Source organism: Lutra lutra, chromosome 6, assembly GCF_902655055.1.
Source record: "Lutra lutra chromosome 6, mLutLut1.2, whole genome shotgun sequence".
Lineage (NCBI taxonomy): Eukaryota > Metazoa > Chordata > Mammalia > Carnivora > Mustelidae > Lutra > Lutra lutra.
The window spans coordinates 132,755,000-132,782,000 of NC_062283.1; the positions used below are offsets into that span (position 1 = coordinate 132,755,000).

The 27,001-nt window shown below is 35.0% G+C and overlaps 1 protein-coding gene across 3 annotated transcripts in view; it reads right to left on the minus strand.

Moving 5' to 3' along the window:
- Positions 1-27,001, minus strand: part of REV3L (REV3 like, DNA directed polymerase zeta catalytic subunit) — a 187,496-nt gene that overhangs the window by 157,866 nt on the left and 2,629 nt on the right. The window contains exon 1 of one of the 3 annotated variants that reach the window (XM_047734504.1): positions 19,365-19,490. The exons of the other annotated variants lie outside the window; for them this stretch is intronic. The gene's annotated coding sequence lies outside the window, so the exon portion shown is untranslated. Of the gene's footprint in view, positions 1-19,364; positions 19,491-27,001 lie in introns of those variants that run through there. 3 annotated transcript variants of the gene reach the window in all.

Genomic DNA, 27,001 nt, shown 5'->3' on the forward strand with positions numbered 1-27,001 from the left:
GAAGGGAGAGGAGATCAAAACATTAGTAACCCACGCAACAACTTTAAGCAGACTCATACATATGTAATTTGAGTCTTCAAGGTGGAGGATAAGTGCTATATAAAATTATATTAAAAAAAAAAGAGGAAAGGACAGTATGGCTTCAAGTAGTGCATAAGAGCAAACTATACAGATTATGGAGAGGAGGAAAGAAATGAGAAAAACTGTACATTTGGCTATAAATCTGACAATGGCTGACAAATAACATAGCTAGAAGCTATTACCTCTAAGAAAGAAGGAGGACCAGGATTAAGATGTGACGGTAAGGAAAGAGAGAATTGAAAATATTTTAAAGGAAGAAATCATAGGAATTCATGACTAACTTTGTGCTGAAAAGAAGAATGTTAAGAGGTTGAAATTTTGAAAAGGACCAGACTAGTTGAGTCCCAGATTCTCTATTTACTATTTGAACTTGGAGAGGTTATTCAATACCTCTCTGGCTTACTTTCCTCATTAGTAAAGTAGAGGTAATAGCAGCGCCTATGTAACAGGGCTGTTTTGAGAATTAAATTAGTTAAAACATGTGAAGTACTTTGGCCTGTAATAAGTGCTTAATAAACACTGGCTATTGCAGTTCTCAAAACTTTTGGTCTCAGGACTATTTTTCCCTCTTAAAAGTTATGGAGGACCCCAAAGAATTTTGCTTATCTGGGTAATGTTGATCAATATTTACCATATTAGAAATTAAAACTGAGAAATAAAGTATTAACATTTTCATTCATTAAAAATAGTAAACCTAGGGGCGCCTGGGTGGCTCAGTGGGTTAAGCCGCTGCCTTCGGCTCAGGTCATGATCTCGGAGTCGGAGTCGGGCTCTCTGCTCAGCAGGGAGCCTGCTTCCTCCTCTCTCTCTGCCTGCCTCTCTGCCTGCTTGTGATCTCTCTGTCAAATAAATAAATAAAATCTTTAAAAAAAATAGTAAACCTATTACACGTTAACATGAGTAACATTTCGTTTTTCCGAAGAAAAAAATTGGTACAAAGATAGAAACTGTTTTACATTTTTGTAAATCTCTCTAATGTCTGGCTTACTAAGAGAAAGCTGGGTTCTCATATCTGCCTCTGCTCAATCTGTTGCTCATGTTGTTTTGGCTGGGAAAGACAACCAACCAATCTGTGTCATGTAGAAGCTTACACACCCAAGAAAGCTAAGATAGCATCTTCTGGGTAGAACGACGAAGTTTAAAAAGGGGGACAGCATAATATTCGTTCTGTAAATCTTAAGAGTGCTTAAGAGGAGAATAAGGGATTAACTATAAACTACTCTAGTCAGCTCACAAGAGAGAGCCAGAGAAACTATTAAATTTATCCCACATGGGATATAAGGAGAACTGTAGAAAGGATGGAAGCACAAAGAATTCCCATGTAAGATAATAGAGATTCATAGTTCTACATAAACAGTAAGGAAATGCCTGGGCCTGCGCTGAGAGTTTAGAAAGTTTAAGCGTAAGAAGCCAGATTTCCAAAGAACACAGAGAAAAAGAGAACAGGGCCAAGGAATGGAATCTGGGGCAGGTGGGGAGGCCAGGAGGGTGCTAGACAGAAGAAAAACAACTGAAATCTTTTTTTGTGTGTGGGCAAAAGATTATTAAATAGAAAAACTTCACTAGAGTAGATATGTGAATGGCAAATAATCACATGAAAAGATGTCCAGTAACCGTAGTCCTTAGAAACAAAAATTAAAACAACGAGGTATCATTACATTCCCACTAGAAAGGATACAATTTAAAAAAGACTAAGCCAACGAAATGTTGAGAATATGGAGAAACTGGACTTCCCATACACTGTTGGAGGTAATGCAAAATGGTATAGCTCTTTTGGAAAGGAGTTTGGTAGTTTCTTATAAAGTAAACTAAGTATATGACCCAGCAATCTTATCTCTAAGTATCTGTAAGAGAAATGAAAATATATATTCACATAAAGACTTGTACATGACTGCTCAGAGCAGCTTTATTCATAACAGTCCAAACTGGAAACTATCCAAATGTCCAGATCCCAGTGAACGGTGTAACCATATAATGGAATATGACTTAGCAACATAAAGGAACACACTACTCATCCATGCAAGAATACGGATGAAGGCACAAATAACTACATATTGTATATTCCATTAACATGAAATTCTGTAAAAGGCAAAACTGTAGTAATTATATTACATATTGTAATTATATAGTAATTACAGTGACAAAACAGATCAGTAGTTGCTGGAGGTGGGGAGAAAGCTTTGATTGAAAGGGCACAAGGAAACTTTTTAGAGTAATAGAAGCATTCTATATTATCATAATTGTGGTGATGGTGGTTACAGGATGGATACATTTGCCAAAATTCATCTATCTGTATACTTAAAATTGGTAAGTTTTGTTGTTTATATGTTATACCTCAATAAAACTGATTAAAGGAAAAGAACAATGAACATATCTTCATCTTACCTGTCACTCACCAGGATTTCTTAATGTCTGACAGAAAATGGCACTAGGTAGGAAAGTACAGATGCAGAAATCATTGACAAGAAAGAACAGGGAGTTGATAGAAATGATGCAGTCATAAGAAGAAATGTCATCTTTATGAGATCCCAAAAATGAGAATATTTATTTTTTAAAGATTTTATTTGAGAGAGAGAGGGAGGGAGGGAGGGAGGAAAGGAGAGATCACAAGTGGGGGGGGGGGGGGTAGAGGGCGAAGCAGACTCCTCACTGAGAAGGAGCCCAAAGCAGGGCTTGATCCCAGGACCGTGGGATCATGACCTGAGCTGAAGGCAGCCGCTTAACCAACTGAGCCACCCAGGCGCCCCAAGAAAACAATTTGCTTCTAAAAGAGACCTTGACCAGTCCAAAATAGGTTTCATTGTAATAGTATTTCTTTCATTATGTTCTAAGAACTACCTAAACCAGAAGCATCCCAGACCTTCTCTGCCAGAAACTCTGTGTGCAAAGTCCCTAAATCTCCTTTTAAATTTCTCCCAAAGAAATTACTTTGTGGAGTGCCTAATTGGCTCAGATGGTTGAGTATGTGACTCTTGATCTTGGGATTGTGAGGTCAAGCCCCACAGTGGATGCAGATATTACATAAAAATAAAAATTCTTTAGGGGCACCTGGGTGGCACATTCAGTTAAGCAACTGACTTGGTTTCAGCTCAGGTCCTGATTTCAGGATTGTGAGATCAAACCTCACATTGGCCTCTGTGTTGGGTGTGGAGGCTGCTTAAGATTCTCTTTCTCCCTCTCCCTCTGTTCCCCCCTCTTAAAAAAATTATTTTACAAACTAAATCAGAAAGAGCCACTGTTCTAGAAGGAATGTATACATGTATACACACACATATGTGAACTATGTTTGCAATAGCTCCGAGTGAATAGTATTAAATAGCATATATGATTTCTTTTTTTTTTTAAGATTTTATTTATTTATTTGTTAGAGAGAGAGAGAGAGAGAGAGAAAGTGAGCACAGGCAGATAGAGTGGCAGGCAGAGGCAGAGGGAGAAGCAGGCTCCCTGCTGAGCAAGGAGCCCGATGTGGGACTCGATCCCAGGACCCTGGGATCATGACCTGAGCCGAAAGCAGCCGCTTAACCAACTGAGCCACCCAGGTGTCCCGCATATATGATTTCTTTATGAAAACACAGAATCATCATTACTTCATGGAGATGTAAGCAGCTCAAAGGAGCTCATCTACAAAACCCACTTAGGATACTGCCAAGGTACTCAATGTATTGCTTGCCAATCACCCTGGACTTAAGAAGATAATTCAAGCAAAGAAAAGAAAGATCCTTTGACCATACCAAGTTTGAAGTTCCATGAAGCCATATTGCTTTTGTTTCACCACTATCTACTGGCCAGTAGTAGGTGACAACCACTTCAATTTTAATTACAATTTATAATATCATGACTTTTTTTAAAATACGTGATTTTTTAAAAAAGCAATATGCTAGGTTTTCCTCTTTATAAATTTTGTTGACTTGTTACAGAACTTCCTATGGGCTTTCTCTATACATTAGACTTATTTTAAAACATCTTTAAAATCAAAAGAAAACACAAACAATGAAACAAAATAATGTTAGGAACTGTAGAGAACAAAGCTGAATGAATAGCCAGGGTCTTTACCTTCATGAGGTGGTTTGTTTATGTGTGTCACAATATACATAAAACTTACCATTTTAATTTTTTGAGTGTACAAGTCAGTGGTACTAATGAGCTCACACTATTGTGTAACCATTATCACATCCATCTCTAGAACATTTTCATCATCCCAAACTGAAACTCTGCACCCATTTAACAATAAATCCCCATTTATCCCCTCCCAAGCCCCTGGTAACCACTAATTTACTTTCTTTCTCTATGAATTTGACTATACTACACTACACACCTCATGTAAGTGGAATCATATACTATTTGTCCTTCCATCATGAGCTTTTTTTCTACCACTTTTTATTGCATATATAGGCACCACGCACTGAGGACACAAAGACTGGCAACATACAAATCTGCCCTCATGAAATTTATACTCTAGTAGGGAAGTCAGACAAGTCAATAAAAACAACTTGCATGTCAGTGTGATAACAGCTCTAACAGAGGTACAAAGTACAATGATGGCACAAAGGATTAATTAACTCTAAGGAAAGTCAAGAGCACTTCACAATGGAGGTAATGTCTCAGGACATTTTAAAACAGGAAGAATTCACTGAATGGACATCGTCATTTCATCCAGAGGAATGGAATACATTCATTCATCAAACATTTAAGGAGGGGCAACACTATCCCCAGCATGCCACACCTAGGACAGTCAGAGTCCCCACTTTCCTTAAACTAAAAGGAAATGCAGAGACATAAGATATGCATCCAAGGAAGAGCAAGCAGTTCAGACTAAAAAGCAAAGTGCCTGGGGAAGAATAAGATGAAGCTGGGAAGGCATTCAGGTATCAGACCATGGAAAAATCATCCAGAGTTTTACTCTATATGGTAGGCCAGTTTCAAAACTATAGAATATATAAGAATCATTGATGGCACTTGCCAGAAGTACACATTCCTAGACAACCTCAGAGGATTTAATTTCATATGTCTGGGATGGACCTTAGGAATCCGTATTTTTAATAAGTGCCCCAGGTGATTCTATAACAGGCATATCCATGGACTACTTTTGGGAAACATCTCTGTACTTCATGATGTGAACTACACATCATAGAGTTCATGATGGCTTCAAAGAGAAGAATTATATGAATAGATTATATGTTTTGGTTTATTAATTTTCCCCCTTGTTACAAGTAATACATGCTTTTATAAGATATAAAAAAGCACAAGAATTACTTAAATCTACCACCTTCACATTGTTTTATTATTTCTCTAATGTTTATATTATATACACTCTTAAACAAAAGGATCGTACTATTTTGAAGCATATTTTCTTCACTTAGCCATGCAAGTGAACACTTCCCCTTTATATTCTTTCTCAGTCAGATTTTTGATGACTATATGGCAGACTATATATATCATATTGTAAGGGCCTATTTAGCCGGAGCGATTCCATCGGGTTAAACAGTGATTTTGTTGTTTAGCAGTAAAACTTAAACTGACCCTGCACACCCCGCCCCTCCCCAAGGGGAACTTACTTAAAAGCAAGTCCGGGAAACCAGTAGAATGTGGTCAACCAGTCCCTGAAAACAGAGCCCAAATACAAGGCGGGTCAGGTCAGACAACCGAGCCCGAATGCGGGGATGAGTTGGGTCAGGTGGAGACATCCAATCAGTGGAGAGCGTATACTGTCTCCCTAGCTACCAAGGAGTGTGGGCCCCGCCTTTTGGGCGCCAATTCTGACCAAGGTGATAGGCTAGTTCAAATAGCTACTATGGGGTGAACTGTAACTCAATTGGCCACCGGTGTGTGACCTAGCATGACTGTGCAGCTTTCTCTGTGTGTTACAATCTCACTGGCCACCTGTGTGTGGCCAGGCTCAACCACATGGCCTTTGCTCTATAAAAGTTAGTCTGTGAGGCTGGGGGTGGTCGCCCTCTCTGTAAGAGGCGGCCCCGAACGGTCTGTTTAATTCTCGATGCTTGGTGGGAAATAAAGTTTTGCTTGACCTTTGCTTTGTATCAGTCTCATTCCTTTGACCTCAGACCTAACAATATACATGTAATTATCCTTCTTTTTATTTTTTTTTTGAGATTTTATTTATTTGTCAGAGAGTGAGAACACAAGCAGGAGGAGAGGCAGGCAGAGGGAGAAGCAGGCTTCCCACTGAGTAAGAAGCCCGATGTGGGACTCCATCCCAGAACCCTGGGATCATGACCTGAGCTGAAGACAGACATTTAACTGACTGAGGCACTCAGGTGTCCCTACCCTTCATTTTTTTTTAAACACTGAGGTTATTAACAATTTTTCACAGTTTCTCCTGTACCACTATCAATATGTCATCATTTGGATAAAATCTGGGTTTTAGAACAATCACTCTATTGACATTGTAAGGGCTGAATTTGAAAAGAGGTGAATTTAGAGACAAGCTGAGAGACTACTATGGTCCAAACAAAAATAATGAGACCTCAATTAAAGTTGTAACAATGGAAATGGACAGAGAATGGATTTTAAAGTCCACAATCTACATGTAAAGTTCTGTCATCTGTTTAAGACTATATATAAAGAGGGGCGCCTGGGTGGCTCAGTGGGTTAAGCCGCTGCCTTCGGCTCAGGTCATGATCTCAGGGTCCTGGGATCGAGCCCCGCATCGGGGGCTCCTCCTCTCTCTCTGCCTGCCTCTCTGCCTGCTTGTGATCTCTCTCTGTCAAATAAATAAATAAATAATCTTAAAAAAAAAAAAAGACTATATATAAAGAAATAATTCCTCTTTTTCAATAAATATTTACCAGAGCCCTACAATGTATCCAAGAATAATTAGTGAGAAAAACATACCAGGATAAAAGAACACAACATATCTGCACTTTTATGTCTGTGTATATGTGTAGGATCAGGGTTCCAACTGCATCTAAGTAATTCAGAGTCTTCCTTCTTATCAGAGGAAAAACAATTCCTTATTCTGATTCTATAATTGTAGAAGTAGAGCCAGAAAATGTCATAGTTGTCAACAAAAGCTTGACCTTCTGTTCTCAAGTTATATGCTGGGGCTATGGTGGGCGTTTAACGCACTAAACAAGAAACTGCCCATGATCAGGTTTACTTCAATTTTTTAAATGAATCTGCATATACCGGGGCTTTCTGCCAAAAAAGCAAATGTTTCATGCATTTGGCTCCTTGTCCTTTTATGTGGCTAGTGTCCAATATCAACTTGGAGATGTCCCCATTTCAAAATCTGCCAGCTACTGAAACATGGGTCAAACAAAAAACATTTTTCCTTTCTATGAAAAAGTATAATGTATCATGACAAGGAATCTTATTAGGTAAAGCTGAGCTCACATAAAAAATGCTTATAGTGTGGGGCACCTGGGTGGCTCAGTGGGTTAAAGCCTCTGCCTTCGGCTCAGGTCATGATCCCAGGGTCCTGGGATCGAGTCCCACATCGGGCTCTCTGCTCCGCGGGGAGCCTGCTTCCTCCTCTCTCTCTGCCTGCCTCTCTGCCTACTTGTGATCTCTGTCTGTCAAATAAATAAATAAAATCTTAAAAAAAAAAAAATGCTTATAGTGAACCAGTTCCCCCAACATCTTTTTTTATACTAATGCCCATTAAACTTCAGATTGCAAAAGTAATGATTTTTTTTAATAATTAAACGTTAGATTCTTGAATCACACATATCCAAAGATTCTTTAGTAAATCTGACATACCTCAAGTGATGTAAATGAAAAAAATTAGAAGCATATCTTCCTTTTGAGATAACATTCCTTTTTATTCATTTACCACGTAATTTTTTCAAAACTAAAGAGATCTCATTTATCACTTGATAATTCAAAGTATATGTACTCAAAAAACTTTACCACACTTTGAAATTTCCAAGTTTTATTTATATTAGTTGGTTTATTAATTTTTAGTGATCTTGAAACTTCCATGCATAAAAAAAGCTCTCCTTTAAAAGGCATCCCATTGGAATGCCTGGGTGGCTCAGTCCTTAAGTGTCTGCCTTAGGCTCAGGTCATAATCCCAGAGTCCTGGGATTGAATCCTGCATCAGGTTCCTCGCTCTGTGGGGAACTTGCCTCTCCCTCTGCCTACCACTCCCCCTGCTCATGCTCTCTCCCTCCCTGACAAATAAATAAAATCTTTAAAAAACAAAAACAAAAAAATAAATAAAAGGCATCCCATCTTCACTTCCAAAATCACTTTCTCAATTAACAGACCACAAAAAAAAACAAAATACTATTATTAATTTCTTACTTGTCTTTCTCATGTCTATTTAATTCTACATAGTCCTAGGTGAGTAAAATAAGCATATCTGGGTCTAGCTACTTGGTAATTTGTAATATTTTTATTCCAAATTAAATATGTACTATTACAATAACTGAGGCATAATTCAGAATGAAAATCCAGTGAATTTCAAGTGATTAACACAGGTAGAAAAATAATACATATAAAACATAAAATTAAAACGTACTTTAGGATCTAATTATTACATTAAATTCTATCTCCACAACAATAGCCATAATCCTGGGCCATATCTCCTAGTCCTTAAATCTAATCAGGCTGTTCTTTAGTTGGGACACAATTTATTATTTACCTTTATTTTACTAATAATCTGAACGATCTCAGGACATGCCCCCCCACAAAAAAAAAACAAAAAACAAAAAACACATGCCTTTATACTATAGCTTCACCTTCTGAAATATTAATACTTCAGGAACAGCAACAGCTATTATCATCAAGGTAATCTTTCTAGAAGATAAATCTCACATCAGAAAAAAAAGTATAGGTGAAAATAAGACAAAACCCATACCGAATCATATTAAGAGCTATGAGACAGTATCTTATGGTCTAACATCCATTTAACTGAAATCACACAGAGAAGAGAGAACAGTTCAAAAGAAATACATGAAGAGATAATAGCTGAAGAGATAATGCCTGAGAGTTTTCATTAAATAAAAGATACCAAACCACAGAACCAAGCAGTTTAGAGAATACCAAGCAAAAGCAAATAGACACATCATGTTCAAAAATAAAGGCAAATCAGGGCACCTAGGTGGTTCAGTCAGTTAAATGTCTGCCTTAAGCTCAGGTTATGATCCCAGGGTCCTGGGGCTGAGCCCCATGTCATGTACTCTGCTCAGCACGGAGTCTGCTTCTCCCTCCCCCTCTACCTGCTCATTCTCTCTCTCGCTCTCTCTCTCAAATTAATAATCTTAAGGGAAAAAAAGGCAAATCATATCCAAAGACAAAGAGAAAAAAAGAATCAAAGATAAGAATTATAGCAAAACTACATGAGTGAGACAACAACAGAGTGGTATCTTTTTAAAGTGGGGGAAAAAAAAGGCAATCCACAATCCTATACTCAGCAAAAATATTTTTTTGAAGATTTTATTTATTTATCTGTCAGAGAGAGAGAGAGACAGACATTGAGCACACAAGCAGGGGAGCAGCAGGAAGAGGGAGAAGCAGGCTCCCTGCAAAGCAAGGTGCCCAACATGGGACTCGATCCTAGGACCCTGGGATTATGACTTGAGCCAAAGGCAGATGCTCAATTGACAGAACCACCCAGGAGACCCCTAGGCAAAAATACTTTGTAAAAATGAAAGATAAAATTTCTTTCAGAAAAACAAAAACTGAGGAATTTAATTCATTACCACCATTTTTGCCTTACAATAAAATAAATGTTAAAGAAGTTCTTTACACAGATGGAATATAGTAACAGACAGAAACCTGGGTCCACAAAAGGAAAACAACAACACTAGAAATGACATAAATGAAAGTAAATACAAAACTTCATTTATTTCTTATCTGTGACTGCTCTTTTTTTAAGAAAATATTTTATTTATTTATTTGTCAATGAGAGAGAGAACACACAAGCAAGGGGAGCAGCAGGCAGAGGGAGAAGCAGGCTCCCTGCTTCTGGAGTCTGCTGCGGGACTCAATCCCAGGATCCGGGATCATGACCTGGGCCAAAGGCAGATGCTTAACCAACTGAGCCACCCAGGCATCCCTATTTGTAATTGCTCTTAAAAGATAAAAAGCAAAAATAGTAGCAACAACTTTTATGGAAGTAAAATGTATTAACAGAAGCACAAAAGATAAGCAGGAAGAATCAGGAATCCATATAGTACATATGAGATTATATACTATTATATGATGGAAACTTTGGTTAGTTACAAATGTGTATTTCAAACCCTAGGGCTGCCACTAAATTAATTTCAAAAGGTATAAATAAATAAGCAAATAGTGGAGAGAAAGGAAATTAAAAAATATCCAAGTAATCCAAAAGAGGAAAAACAAAGCAAAGATCAGACAATAACAGAAAATAGCTAGCACAGTGGTAGATTTTTAGTCCAACCATATTACTAACTACATTAAACATAATCTTAACACACCAATGAAAAGAGAGATTATTAGACTAAATGAATAAGTCCAACTATGTGGTATATGTTTTCTACAAGAAACCCATACAAAAGTATAAATACGTTGAAAGTAAAAGGATGAAAAAAGATATGCTGGGAGACAACTTCCCATGGGTCTCTACTGTGATAGCATTTTTTGAACAGACTTCTCAGTACTTTACCCACAACCATCTCCCATCTGCAGTTCCTCCTTATTAATAGTCAATAAAATGGAGATCCAGGAATCTCTTGTCTACTGCCAGTATCTATGAAATTTGTGGTAACTTAACTTGTTAGCTTTCAAGAAGGTAAAATTTCAGGCCCTTCAAATTCTTGACATATCCTGTAAACACTAATCAAAAAAAGCTAGAATGGCCATATTAACAACAGACAAGGAAGATTTCATAAAAAGGAATACTGCCTGGGATAAAGAGACCACCTAACCAAGAAGACATAATAATCCTAAATTTATAAGGCCCTAACAACGCTTCAAAATACATGAAGCAACAACTGACATAACTAAAAGAGAAAAAGACAAATCCACAAGTTGGAGACTTCACATCTCTCTCAATATTTGCTGAAACAAGCAGATAATAAGCATATGGAAAAATTCAACTTTACTAGTGAGAGAAAACATACAAAATCACAACAAGCTATCATTTATATCTGTAAGAATTAATTTGGAACTTAAGTCTGACAATTCTAAATGTTGGTGATGATGTAGAACATCAGAACTCTCACACACTGCTGGTGGGAATACAGTTTGGTGGAACCACTTTAGAAAACAATTGGCATTACCTAGTAAAGGAGACATGTGCACACTCAACCTCAGCAATTCTACTACCCTAGTATAAACACATAAATTCTTACACATATGCACTACAAGACATGCACAACAGTTTTCTTAACAGCATTGTTTGTAATTGGGGATAAAAACAGGAAACAACTCAAATGTCTAAAGACAGAAGAATGGAAAAATTAAATTATGGTATAGTCATATAATGCCAATATTATACAACAGTGAAAATGAATGAACCATATCTATATAATTCAACATGGTTGATGTCCAAAACATGGGAAAAAAAATCACAAAAGAACAAGCACACATAAATATCTCCAAAAAGAAAAAACTACACAATCTACTGTTTAGGGATATATACATCTGAGGTAAAACTAAGAAGAAAAGCAAGGAAATGATTAACCAAAATTAAAAACCAGAATTATTAGACAGGAGAGAAGGAGGCAAATACTTCAAAGATATCTATAACATTCTATGTTTTACTTTGATATTAAAACAGATATTTGTTATATTCTTTACGTATATTAATCTATATTATAAAGAATATCTGTATTACATATTTAAAATTTGAAATGCTTACAAAGAACAAGCAATAAGTACAGATTCATTCAGCAAATATTAAAAACCAAAATAATAAAATCATGAAATACAAATACAACATATTAGGTCCAACTAGACATTGAGACTCACATGACTCAAAAAGATCACTTGGTTATACTTAATAGGATATAAAATATGAAACAACATTCGAGCAAGGCAATGTGAACTAGTTTCTCTTCATCAGGAGTCTTCACAGCAATTCAAGGGATATTCTTTGGTTCTCCCCAAGTAGCAATAAAGCACCAGAGGATGAAATCATGGAGACTGGTGCCATAACTACCCTAGCTTAGGAATACCAAATAGCAACCACTATCTCCAGTCCCATTGACAAGCTTCAAAACAGACTTGCTCAAGAATGATCATACCCAGGGAATGAATGTTTCACACGTAAAAACATTAACTGATGGAGCACAGCTCTCTCTATTCTGGATGTTACATTAGCTTCCATCCCTGCTGAAATCACCAAAAGTCCTAAGGGCCTTTATAACTTGGAGAATTTCAAGTAATTAATGCTCTGGTTAAAAAAAGGGGGGGGTATGTGGTGGCTCAGTCAGTTATATGTCTGACTTTTGATTTCAGCTCAGGTCATGATCTCAGGCTCATGAGATAGTCAGCCTGCTTAAGATTCTCTCTCTCCCTCTGCCCCTCCCCCTTGCCTGCATGTGTACTTTCTAAAAACAATAAACAACAAACAAAAATAAATGGAAAAAAAAAAACCTATTTCATGTTATCTAGGAGTAAGTTCTCTTCCACATAACAGAGAGGATGTGCAGTGAGATGTGCAGGGAAAAACTGAAACCTCAACCCAGTAGAGGCACACGGGATGAATGCTTTAATCTCAGTGGGTTGTGCACAATTATTAATTCTATGTATCTGGAAGAGCAATTCTATCAGTTAGAAGAAAACAAAGACAACTAAGTGGACCTTCCATACTCTGCCTCCTGGCAAACACCAGGAATGGATAAATAGCGTCTTGTTCATTAATGGATAGCATGGGACCTATACTAATATTCAGCAGCATGGATAAAACATCTTAAATTGTCAATGAAAAGAATCTGTAATAATTTACATTAGGAAACAGAAGAAATGTAGAAAGTATCTGCTGTGTGTCTCAGTAAAAGACAAGAAAATTAAGTTCTTGTAAAACATATTTTATAAGGAAAGATGATCAATTAAAAAGACCAGGAAGGACTAAAGACACAATAGACATATGCAGAGTAAGATATAAACCTATGGAACTCTAACCAATAAGAAAAAAGAAAGGAATAAACAACAAAATTAAATTCCACACTGGAGATGAGAAAGAATCAATATTGCAAAAAAACCTATCAGTAAAGTAGATGATGAAAATAAAAATGTTCACCAAGAATGCAAAAAGACAAAGTTAAAAATAAGGAAAAAGACCAGTATAAAAAAGAAATATGAACCAGTCCACCAATAACAGTTATTTAATTAAAAAAAAAAAAAAACCTTAACAAATGGAATGTAAGCAATATTCAAAGGTATAACAGAAGAACTATCCCAAAATGAAAAGTACCAGCACTTCTACATCAAAAGGTCTTTCTAGTCCCAGTCAAAAGTAAAAGAGACCAGAATAATGGCTAGAGAATTATAAAGGAAAAGTCTGGGACACATGAATACCATACTGAGTCATGCTGTCATTAACACATGCAAGCAACAAGAGCCATTTTCAGATATTCAAGATATCCAAGAAAAAGTAATCCACATGAATATCTCCTGAAAAATATTCCTAAAAACATATTTGTGGCAACCAAAAGAGGGAAATTAAAATTGGAACTCAAGCATGGGTATAAAAGGTATGGTATAAACAGATTAGTGGTGGTACTCTATACCAAATTAGTATGTAGAGTCCAAATTGTTCTGTTGAAATTTATACAGAAGCTTAAAATTTTTTGAAAGAGGAGATACACAGTTTATTCAACATTTATAAGTTAGTTTTAAAGATTAACTTGAGAAGCTGAGAGCGTAAAACAATAAAATAAGCTAAATTCCTTTTATTACATTAAAGAAAATATTTTTGAATTTTTCTTAAATTTTGTAATTACAACTACATTTCTATATATAAGCTTCTAAAATGATTTTTGCACCTATTTAAAAAAACACACAAAACAGTCTAATATTGCAAAGAGCAAAGGAAAGAACAAATTAAAATATAAAATTACAGAAGAAAAAATCAATTATAACAGATTTTTATTGTTTAAAAGCCTTCTATCAGAAAGATCCTCAGATGGGATTGAAAAAATGAAATGACATAAAAAAGATTAAAAATAATGACAGGCAATGATAGTATCATGGAAATAGGAATAACAATTTTGATATGGGTCAAGAAATAGGATTCAAGAAGAAAGAAATTAAAGGGTCTCTTTAAATCGAAAAAAGGATGTTTACAGAACTACTCAAACATGGTCCATTAACTAGCTGTTTGTTATAGGTCTGGAACAAGACAAGTATAAAACTTGAAAGCAAGCATTTAGAAACTGTTACAGCAATCTGACAGGGGAACTGTATACCTGTTTAATATAATAATAAAAAAAGGGGGGGGTGCCTGGGTGGCTCAGTGGCTTAAAGCCTCTGCCTTCAGCTCTGGTCATGATCCCAGGGTTCTGGGATCAGAGCCCCGGGTTGGGTTCTCTGCTCAGCAGGGAGCCTGCTTCCCTTCCTCTCTCTCTGCCTGCTTCTCTGCCTACTTGTGATCTCTATCTGTCAAATACATAAATAAAATCTTAAAAAAAAAAAAAAAGGAAGCTTGTTTTTGCTTCTTGGTTTTTCACTCTTTTTAATTTTTCTAACTCATTTCCAATGTATTTTAAAGAAGTATCAGGAAAAAAACTGATTCTTTACTACAAATAGTTTGAAAAGCACTGCCACAAAAGATCTATTAGTTATGAAGTTTTATGTGCCAAATAACATCAGAATATACAAAGTTAAAACCATTAAAGATGCAAGGCAAAAATGAAGAACAAAATGAAGTGGGAAGCAATTTCATTCCATGACATATTACATAAAAAAAATACATGTACAGAGGATGAAAACAAATTATGAAATGCTATATTTTTTTAGGAACTCTTATCTTAGAAGATATCCCATCAGTTTAATATCAACTTCTCAAAAGGGAAAACTACTATATTAAATGCACATATTGTAAGATGTATTACAACCTCAGAAATGTTAACATTTCTTTCAGTCAAGGAAATAGTATGTCCACACAATTTTGTATCAAATAAATGGAAAGCATTAATTAAAGTATAGCTGACATATGATATTATACTAGTTTCAGGTATACAACAGTGACTGGACAATTATATACATTAAGTGCTCACTATAATTGAATTATAGTTACCACCCAGAAAACTTCTTGTCAATGAAACATTTATAAAGATAACGATAATATAACAGATCCTAAAGAACACTTCAACAACTCTGAAAAATTAAAATTTAAAGCATAGCAAAAACTGGTTTTCTACCATTGCCCACCATTGTCCACTATAAATCACGAAAGGATTCTTTTTTGTTTTTGGATGCTGCTGGGTAAAATTAAGTGTGAAGGGTTTGCCAACTTTAAAAACTTTTGAAAACTACCTTAAATGACTCAAAACACACTGATCTCCAAAGCCTCATGATTTTCTAATCCCCTTTTATACAGAAGTCATAGTATTTCACAATGTCAGATGTTGCAGATGAGGTCACAAATGCCTCTGCTACCCTCGTCTAGCTCCTTACAACCTTATTAAAAATGTAGGATATTGTTTGGATTGTGGGCAGGTTTACTGCCTTCTCAAAAAAGACCAGAGTCCATTGTTTTTCCTCTATTTGGCCCACTGAGTAAAGGCTAGCCTAATCTAGCCACCCTAATACAGCTATCTGATTGATTAGGTAAAGGCTGGCTGAATAGTTTATGAGTTAGAGCCCAGCTTGAACCACTACTACGATATATGTATGTGTTGTACACATTACAAGCGCACACGCGCGCACACACACAAACTGAACAAGACCCAAAGCAACATTATTAACAAGTTATTCTAAGTAACACAGAATTTTTTCCACCTATGCTACACAGTCTAATCATCTAAAAATAGTCCCAAAACGGGTGGTCTCAGGATAGAACTAAACTGAGGAAAAAAAAGTGAATAAAAAACAGGATCCTTCTGAAACTGTTCATTTTAAGTTACGGCATTTTAAAGGTAAGTTCTCTAAATAAGAAGTGATAAAGTCAGGATCTTTTTCTTCTACTCCCATGACTAATATTTAAGGGTAACTTCAACTAAATGTGATCTAAAGCCTCATTAAGATATAAAAGTTCTTTATAAAATGAAAAAATTAAAATGTATTTACCCTAAGAATAAACAAACTGGGAAAAATACTTGAAAGTCAATTCAGAGACCAATTTTCCTATTATATGAAGAGCTCTTTGGAACCAATAAACAAAAGACCAAAACCCAAAAAAGAAAAGTGGATAAAAGATAAACATGTAGTACATTGAAAAGGAAATACAAATGGCTCTCAAGCATATGGAAAGACACTCAGTCTCACTTGTAATAAAAGAACTGCAAATTAAAACCACTGAGATCCATGTTTTTATCTATTAGATTGGCAAAGATCAAAACACTTGAGAACATAAACTTGGTGAAGAGATGGAAAAAGTCTCATATTGCTGGTGGGAGTACAGATCAAAACAACCTCTGTGTTACACTTTTTCTTTTGAAGATATTCTCATAAGATATTTAAAAAATAGAGTATACAAGATATATTCTGTCTTGTGTGGGCTGTTGGTCATTTTCAGAAAACTTGTAATTGCCTGTTTTTATAGAATTCTGTTCATGTAATAGAGCAGATAGGTAGGGAAGTTTAAGAAACTTGGATGATGAACACAGTGATCTTGCTCCAGTGATCTGCTGCCCACCTAATACCTTACTGTGCACTTAGTGGGGGCTCAGTAGATATTTGTTGATTAAATGGGACCAGGAATGATGCTGAGCAATGATGAGAATGAAATAAAACAGGAATGAGGAATTTATCTGAATTGCTGAATACATTTTTAAACACTATACTTTTTCAAGAGCAGACCACCAACACACTGACAAATGTTTCCTGAAAAATGAGTCAGACAGCAATAGTGGTATAGATTATTACAATAACGGCCCCCTAATGAGTCACACACTCTTAGGAAACCCTTTCCATACTGCTCTGAGCTTGGCCATGTTTTGTTTTGGCCCATGGAACAAGATAAAATACATGGGGCTTGCCTTCACTTGCTGCTTCTGTAAACCCTACTACTACTGCCTCCAACTGAAGGCTAGCCTACTTGGAGACACATGGCACCCTAGAACCCTAGCCAACAGTTCACACCAATACCCAGACATATGAATGAAGCAATCCTAGACCAAGCACCTTCCAGCTGACCTCTTAGTTGACTGCACCCCATAAGCAGCCCAGCCACTAGCAGGGGCAGAACTGCTTAACTGAGCCTATCCCAGAATCATATGTTAACAAATAGCTTATTTTATACTACTATGTTTTGGGGAGGTTATGCAAAAACCAATACAAGTGGATAGGGAAAAAGAATTGGTGGTGATTAAGGAAAATTTATGTTTCATCTGTTTGTTAAATTTCACAATGAGAATATATTCTTACACTACTTGCTAAATCAAATTAAACTTATAAAGAAAGATATTTTGTATCAGACTGATATTATAGTCAAGTCCCATTATCACCTTATAAGCACATATACATAAAACAAAACAATCTAGTCTAAATGGGAACATGAATTTGAGAGGAGACTTAATTATTGCTCAGGGAAAAAAAGGGTCAGTACAGAGTAGCAGGGTATATTATCATATACACAAAAAAAGTGAATAAGAATATATTCATGGTCACAGTCATGTCTCAATAATGATTATCAAATTCCAGAATCTCAGATTTTGCTTCTCTGCTTCTTCGGTTTAGGCTAATACACATTCCCTCATTTTAATCCTCACATGCTAGGAGGTAAATATATGCTAAATAACTTTAGGCAAAAGTTAATTAACCTCTCCAAGCCTCATTTCCTCAACTGTAAAATGGGGATAATACTACCCATTTTATAGAGTTGTTATAAAGATTAAAACACTCACTCTAAAAGTGGACACATAAGTACGGGGTCAATAAATGGCCTATAATCTCTGTTAGTAAAATGACTCAAAAGTAATGTCTTGACTAACCTGGCTTCTATTTTAAAATCATTAAGCATCATCAACCAGTGATTTATCAAAATTAATTTGAAAATCTTTCTAACGACTTCATGAAAAAAATTAAAAAACAATGTTATTAAAAAAAAAAAACAAAAAAAACACCAAACCAAACCTGGGAAAACATATAGGGAAAATATGAAGAAATCAAAACTCCAGGCAATAATGAATTCATTTGGTCCACATTCCACAATTCTAAACAGGTTTAAAAACCAAAGGCTTCAGTTTTTGTGTTTTATGAATTCACAAATGGCAAAAACAAGAGAGCAATAAATCCAATTATCATCTTTGTGATCTCTGGCACACATACTTTCAATACTTTCTACACCATCTTTAATAAAGAAGGCACTACTGAAGGCTTTGGAAAATAAGGCTCTTTCAGAAGAAATAAACTTAACCTAATCTGCAGCATTGGAAAATTATAGTTACTCCTTGAATCAATGGCTTAACATTAGCCTTTTTCAAGGCAAGATGAGGCCTGGATACTTTTCTTTCTCTAAATACATCAATAGTTAAAAAAGAAAAATCAGGCCTAATGGGTATTTATTAAAAAGTCAATTCTTTAAAAGTATTTTAAAAGGTAATTACCTAGCCTGAAGACATAAGAGGTAGTGACCAACTACAAAAAGATTTACACCACAATGTGCAGGTAATTTTAGTTTGCCCTAAATTAATAAATGCTACAAGAATTCCATTTTTCATTTCAATTCAATTGAAGAGTGCTTAGTATACATGAAATAATGTGGCAGATTCTGGGTTAGAAGAGTAAAGAAAGTAACAGTTATATTGATATCATGCCACACATTTGCTGATTACTGTTTAATCACAATAATTCAACGAGGTAAAAATTATTAGAACTCATTTTACAGAGGAGGAAATTAGGGCTCATAGATGTAAAATAGCTTGACCAAGGTCCCTCAGCAGAAGACAGTGTAAGGGCTGGGGAGGAGGGCAGGGAGGCACACAAGGGTGCCATGTGACTATCCCTACAAACAAATACAACACTACATGTATTAAGTCCTTTATCAGCAATGCGAAAGGGGGCTAAGACTATGGGAATCCAAAGAGATAACCTTTTGGGAATGGGCAAAGGAGTCACAAAAGGCTTTAAAGAGGTTAATATTTGAGTTGTTACTTTAAGGATGAGTAGGATTTTTCAACTTCAATGCCAAGGCTTACCCCCAACCCCCCTCATCCCCAATATATTAACCAAAATAAATTACTTACTTGAAATTGAGAAAAACAATTTTGAGAGAAATCTTCCTCAGATATATTATTCCATAGTTTTAAAACAAATAATATGATGACAGTTTAATTTTTAGGTTGCTTTTATGTGGCTTGTCTTGGTTTTTATTCTGAAATGAAATTTAGATTAGTCATTTTCTTGTTCTGAGAAACTAGGAGTATGCCAACATGTTTTAACTTCACATTTTTTCACATATCAACATGTATTCTTACTTACAAAACCTTTCATTTCACCATCTCAAACAAAAACTAATTTAATATATAAATTACTTTGAAGTGTAAATATATACGCAAAATAAGATATTTTTAAAATTATGGTTATACTTCCTTGGTAATTGTAATAAATGGAAGAAAAATAGAAAATTCTTGTTATATTGTTATTTATTACACAAGCACTTTTGAGGTAACACGCTTTCTTGTATTATTTGAATCGTTTATATAGTAAATTCTCTCTCAGCCCAAAGAAAATTAAATAATTCCCCAAGGAAATTGGCCTCAAATTCTTAGTTTTTCCCACAACTATTGTCTAAAAAGGAAATAGAATTGGACCAAAAAAAAAAACCCTAACATTTACAATGACAATTACTACCCTTTTTTCTCAGAATTTACTTTGCTAGGCATACATTCAATTTCTGCTGCAGAAAACAGTCCAGTTTGCCAATACTAATTAAGCAACAAAATATTTTTCACTGAAAAAAAAAAAAGAAATATTTAAAAAGCTAGAGAACTGGAAGAAACACAGAAGATCATCTGAAAAACTTAAATGACAAAAAAAAAAAACCAAAAACCAAAAACAAAAACAAAAAACAAAAAACAAAAAAACACCAACACACCAAAAGGTTAACTAGACCGTTATTAAGAAGATTTTATTTTTACTTATAATTTTAGTCTCAGAAATGTATCTACTTTATGTTTAAACAGTGGAATTTTGTTTTAATTGCCTACAACACCTACTCCTGCCCTATCTATATCTTACCTGGAAACTATAAGTTAACACATTTTACCCAAGGTCACTGTACCTTAACTCCCACTCCTTCCTCTCTTATTTAGTATCACTGCGGTGTTAAAATGGCAGCCAGGTACCAAAGTAACATACAACATACCATATCCCATATCTCAGTAAGTTGCTGAGCATTTCTTTGAAATGTCTAGGGCTACTGATAACATCCTTTGAAATCTGTTTAACCCCGACCTCCTTAAACCTAGTCATAAAACAAATCCCACTACAACCTACTCTACAGGAAGATTCTAAGCACTATTACACACAGTAGGCCCTTAAAGATTTCTAAACTGTGTACATGCAGGTCTTCTAACAATTCTTCCAAGGTTCAGTATGTTCACCTTTCTATTATCAATGCCTTCTTCCAATTTTCCCTCATGTCTGGGGGGACAGTGTGAAGCAGTGAGAGTTATAGTCAAGATCATTAGTTTTCACCCCTACCCCACATAATCAACTTATAGGACACTGGACAAATCCCTGAGCTTACCTATCTAGATTTCAGTTCTCTTTATATAAAATGAAAATGATTTGACCAGAACAGTGTTTCCCAACCTTTTTCACATTGTAAATAATATTTGTTCAGCACAAGAAGGGCATTTGGAAGCATCAACATGGTGCTTGGTGAAAAAAATCACATTTTCGTTATATAATTATAGAAGAAAATTAAAATTTAAATGAGGTTTGTAATAATATGAATTTCAAAATCAACCTTTTTCACATAAGGAATAATATTTCAAAATAACAATGATGTTTATTTTTGCAGAACATACATGCACTATTAGGTAGCCACCTTGCAGGAAGCTAAATAACACATCAGATGCATGTGACTAGGAGATCTAATACAGCGAATACAGAAATTCAGGCCTAGAGCTGGGCTCCCCAGGGCAACCAACATCCCTGCTACCCTGTGCTTTCATTGTCATTGGGCTACACCTTGCGCTGTGTAACATGCTCCTCAGGCACCCAGAATATAAACTCCAACGGTAGCTCCAAGATCCCTTCTCCATAAGAGGTAGCTGCATACTCTGTGGCGAGCTGAAGTAGATTCCAAGAAATAAAGCACCTCCTTTAATGCATTAAAAATATCAAAAGGAGCAGTAACTTCAGGTTATTGCTCTTGATGTTACTTGCTTAAAGGAACCCCACAGCCTTCCTTTAGACCCCACTCCGCAAGAGCCTCCCTCCAGTGAACCATGTATCACTACGAAACTCTGAATTAGAAGACCTCTAGCAAAATCTAAAATTAAACAATATTGCAGTAATCATTTGATAACTGCTCACAACTATTACAGCCTTTGATTTTTGATCCGCTTTACCAATTCCTTCAAACACAACTTAAAAAACAAACAAACACCACTAACTCTGAATAGGTATCACATGTACATGGTTAAAAAAAAAAATCCAAAATAACCAAACATTATACTAAAAAAAAAAATTCAGTCTCTCACCTTTGTCCTCTAGGCCACCAGTTCCCTTCAATGGAGGCAACCACTGTTACCAAACTCTCACATATCCTTTGATATTTACATACATAAACACACACACACACACAGACATACACACACGTACATATATATTTTATATATATAATTTTTTAAACCACACAAATGGCAGCATACCATACATGGAGTCTTACAATTTGCTTTTTTTTCTCTTAATATATCTTAGACAGGGCACCACTGTAGTACACATGTGTTGCTTCTTTAAGGGTTGCCTAGTATTCCATTGAATAGATATATCATTATTTACTTAACCACTTCCCTAACTGATTTATGTTTAGGTTGTTTCCAATTTTTTGCAATGACAAACAATGCTGCCACAAATATTCTTACATGTTCATTTAACACATATATAAAATACTTGAGGATAAAATCCTTGAATGAAATTGCTAGATCAAAATATATGTATATCTTTAATTTTGAAAATGATTTCCAAATTGCTTTCCATAGAAAATGGAACATTTTATATTCCCACCAGCAATATGAGAATGCCCATTTCCCCTTCCTCTCATTCTCCCCATTATACTATATAATCAATTGTTCCCAATTTGATAGATGATAAATAGTATGTTGTAGCTTTAATTTACATGTCCTTTATAAATAAAATTACACACCTTTTCATATGAATTCTCTTCACTCATTTTGTCTACTAGATCATTTTCTAGGAGCTCTTTGTATATTAAGAGAACATTAGCCTTTGTGGAGAGTGTACAAGTAAGTTTTACTAGTCTGTTTCTTTTAACTTTAATTTTTTTCTCTATACAGAATTTATTTTTTATGTTGTAAAGATCACCAACCAGGCTCCAGTTCTGTTTTATACTCTGAAAAGTCTTTGCCATTCCTAGATTATATTAAAAATAATTATCTTATGTTGTTTTGTTTATACATTTAAATCTTCTGATTCATCTGGAAGCCAACTTTTATTGTTCCAGATGAACACTTTATTAAATAATTTTTTCCATACTAATAGGTAAGGGTAGCATCCATTTTCACAAAGTAAATTTTATTTATATTTAAGTCAATTTCTGGCCTCCACTCTGTTTCATTATTGCTATATGCCAAAACGGAACTACTTTTCAAAACATTTTAAAATTAAAATCTGTTACATATGAATGGGTATAATAATAATTTTTTAAAATGCCAGCAATGGCTTGCTTTAATGTAAGAATCATTCTGCAGTTACTAAATTGAATTTACATAATCAAGTTCAATGCTATCATCACATAATCATGCATTTGGGCAGATACTTATTTTGGAGCCCAGAATGAACTTCAAGTCTCTTTTGCTGTATTTCTGAAATATACCTAGAAAGCCAGTTTTTCATTAATTTTGTACACAGTTTTCTCTCAAATTATAAAATCAATACATTCTCTGTAAGAAAATTTAAAAAATTAAAAACACACCTCTCAGAGATAACCAACCTTTACATATTTATGTACTTTTCCTGTATTTTAATAAATGACTATTTTGCAAACTCATTTTTTCACATAACATACTGAGCAATCCTATATTATTTATTCTTCTAAAATGTTAATGACATAAATTCTACCACATGAATATGTCCAGTTTATGTAACCATTTCCCAACTGTTGAATATCTGAGGTTATGCCCTGTTGATGACTATCATCTACTGATTAATTCTTGCAAAAATGCTTGATTTTCAAGCACTGTGGTAAGTATTGACTGTATAATGGTGAGCAAAAATGAACACAGTACCAGCATTTATGGAGGTTACTGGGAAAAACAGACATTAATCTCCAACATATATAAAATTACAATTATAGCAAGTGTTATGAAGGAGAGTTTATGGAGTTTTGAGAGTCTATGATAGGGAAGGCTTCCCTGAGGAAAGATAAATCAGAGTTTAGGTGAAGGAAAAGGAAAAACATTCTAGGCAGAGGGAACAGCAGGTATAAAGGCCTCATTGTGGAAGGGAGCATGGCAAGAACAGGGACTGAAATAAGGCCAATATGGCTGGAACACAAAGAGCAAGGCAAGAAGAACATGGCTCAAGCCATGACTGGATAGAAAGGCAGGGGCCAGACTATATGAAAGACCTTGTAAGACATGTAGACGCCACCACATAAGACATGTAGCTTTGTCCTTATCCTAAATGCAATGAAAGCTACTGAAGCATATCAAGTAGTAGGGTGATATAATCAGGTTTGCATTTTGAAAAGATCCCTCTGATTACAGTGTAGAAAACAGATTAGAAGGGAACAGAGTGGATTGGGGTAGGCCAAGATTAGGAGGCTACTGTAAATGCATCCAAAAATGCTAGTAGTTTAGACTAGGGTGGTGATGGATAATGAAAAGAAGTAGATGGATTCAAAAGATAATCAGATTTGCCAAAAGATTTACATTCATAGATTAAAATCCCTAAAACTAGAATTATTGGGTCAAAAAACATTTCAAGGATTATGATATGTATTGCCAAGCTGTGCCCTGCCAAGAGCAGTTTTCTCTTTGTGAATTACCTTGTATCTGTTCCTCTATCAGAATTTTAAAATTCCTTAAAAATGACTTAATCCATACTTCCTTCATGAAGCCTTCCCTGACTCCCCTTTTTGCCTGCTAGTTGGTCACTGACATGTCCTCCTTAGAGTCCTTGCTTTCTTACACACATTTCTGTCATACTCCAATCAAACTATGACTTATGTTTTAGATGTCATCTCTCCTATATTGTGAGAGTCTAGAGGGTAAAAGTTGTTCGAAACGACACCAAAATAGCTCAATATACATAGTAGGTTCTCATTAAGTGTTCACTGAATGAACCCAATCACTTTTACCAGATTCCACTGCGTCTAGATTTAAGAGGGTCCTGCTTCATCCTCTGATTCACTAATTGTGATTTTAAATCAAATATAATACAGAAAGCTAACAAAATCTGCCACTCGGGGCTACAAATGCCTACTAAATAAAGTCATTAATTTTGTTTGTAGTAAATCACTAAATCTCAGTAGTGCTCCTGAAAAACCTTTCTAGTAATTACATCAAATAAGTATTATGTGATCCTAAAATATTTTTAAATGGCTTGACAAAAACAAAAAAGACTATGAACAAATAAGAGTTTTATTAGAGAAATCAGTTGAAATTAGTTATAATTTGAATTGTTCGTAAATGCTATGGTTTTCAAAGCTGTATTTGTCTCAAACTTAGTTAAAAATGCAATTTACCAAAAAGGTGATGTTATTAAGCAACTACATAAATTTATATAGCATTTCAGAATGATCAATTTCTCATGTTGAAAAACTTGATTTCATGTTTAACAGTGAGCATCTAAAACAATCTACTAAAATTTTTACTACCTGAGGGAAGACTAGAGGTGGGAGTGGCAGAGTTCCTTACAGTAATCTTAAAGACAAGCAGCTCCCTCTATAGTCTGTTTGGCCTACTTTGTTTAATTACTTGCTGTGTGAACATCTCACTCTCACTCTTCTATTTACTGCTACTCTGCATCTCAGCAGGAAAGCTTTTTGAAAGGATGATCCTCGTGCTGAGAAAACCCGAGAGCATTCTAAACTCAACATGAAGTGAGTTACATCAAGCAACTAAGCAAAAGTTGGGATGTGGAAACCTGACAGCCTCCCAGACCCACTGGAGTCAGGTCTTCACCACGAAGCCTCAGGATTTTACTTGAAGTGAATTCCCAGGGCAGTCACACCTGTATTCTAATCTAAGTGAAAAACACAGCTTGCTTTAGTTATTTATAGCCTTGCTTCTTTCCATTAAAGCAAGTTACGGAAACGTTACATTGCTAATACATTGTTATATCAAAATAATGTTCAAGACATTTTTAAATGCGTGTAGAAAAGCAGAAGAGGTTTTTCTGTTTTTTTAAAAATAATTCCATCACTCACATGAAGAAAATTTAAGTGATTCTCTCAGGAATCAATATCCTCAGTCAACAACAGATTAAATCAGTCAGGATTTACCATTCAAATTTTAATATGTCACTTTCTTAAAACCTTTTCAAATTTCACCAACTCAAGATATGAGAGCTTTTAAACCTAAGACAATTTATTTCTTATATTATTCAGGATATGCCCTCAAAACACAGGACAATCAGAAGTCAACCGGACTGTTTTCTAAAGCAGAAAAATACTTTTTATGAATAGAAAAACTGAACTAGTAAAAACATAAGAAACCAATCAGTTCAGAATTTATAATACAAATATGAAATGCCCTCTTTATTTGGGAGACAATTTTTTCTGCTATTTTTCAGGACTCATTTATAAAACAAACTCATTTTAAAAACAGCTTTTCTCCAAATCAGAAATTGAGGACTTCCAAAATCAACTAATAATATGAAAGGCTTACACTTATGGTACTTTATGTAACATAGATTTATCATATTATTATTTTTCATTAATTTGTTTTACTAATTAGTAAATATATAAACATAGTTTGTACTTCCAAACAATAGAACTGTCTTCATTAAAAATTCTATCATTCAGATTTTTACCAAGTCAGATTGACCTTTTAATTATTTTCAAGTTTTATTTTAATGGGTGAAATGGACTTGTCTTTGGGGAGAGAATCCAGGAGCAGATAATTGCAGTTTTTGTTTACATTTAATTAATACTTTACTGGGAGTTTCTAACCCCTTAAAAATGCTGGCTTGATTGCTGAAGGCTATAAACTCTAAATGTATGCCAGTGATTTCAAATTTTTTCACTTGTTGAAGAAACAGTTAATTTTTATGTGTGACACTGAGAACTAATAATAAACTCAATCTGATACTTCTGAACAACCTTAAGTTTCAGTTTCTTTGTATCAAGTTTCGATTCTTCAATGTATGTACAAAAAAGTCATCCATATTCATTTACATTATACATTTCAAAATATATTTTTTGAAGTTTTTTTAAAGGAGGGGGCTTGTAATCTATTGTAAGAGAAGGGAAAAAAATGAATATCAGAGAATAGTCCCCGTGTCTGTTTTTTTAATTTTGAAAAACACAAAAGTACCTCATCATCTTTATCATTTAAAAAAGTATTTTCTCACTTTATAGAATTACTGCTAGTTCACAGTGAAATTCACCTATTCCACAAACAAGACTTTTCTATAACACAGCCTGAAAATTCAGGGATACAAACTCAATGGCTTGGGGCGGGGGACG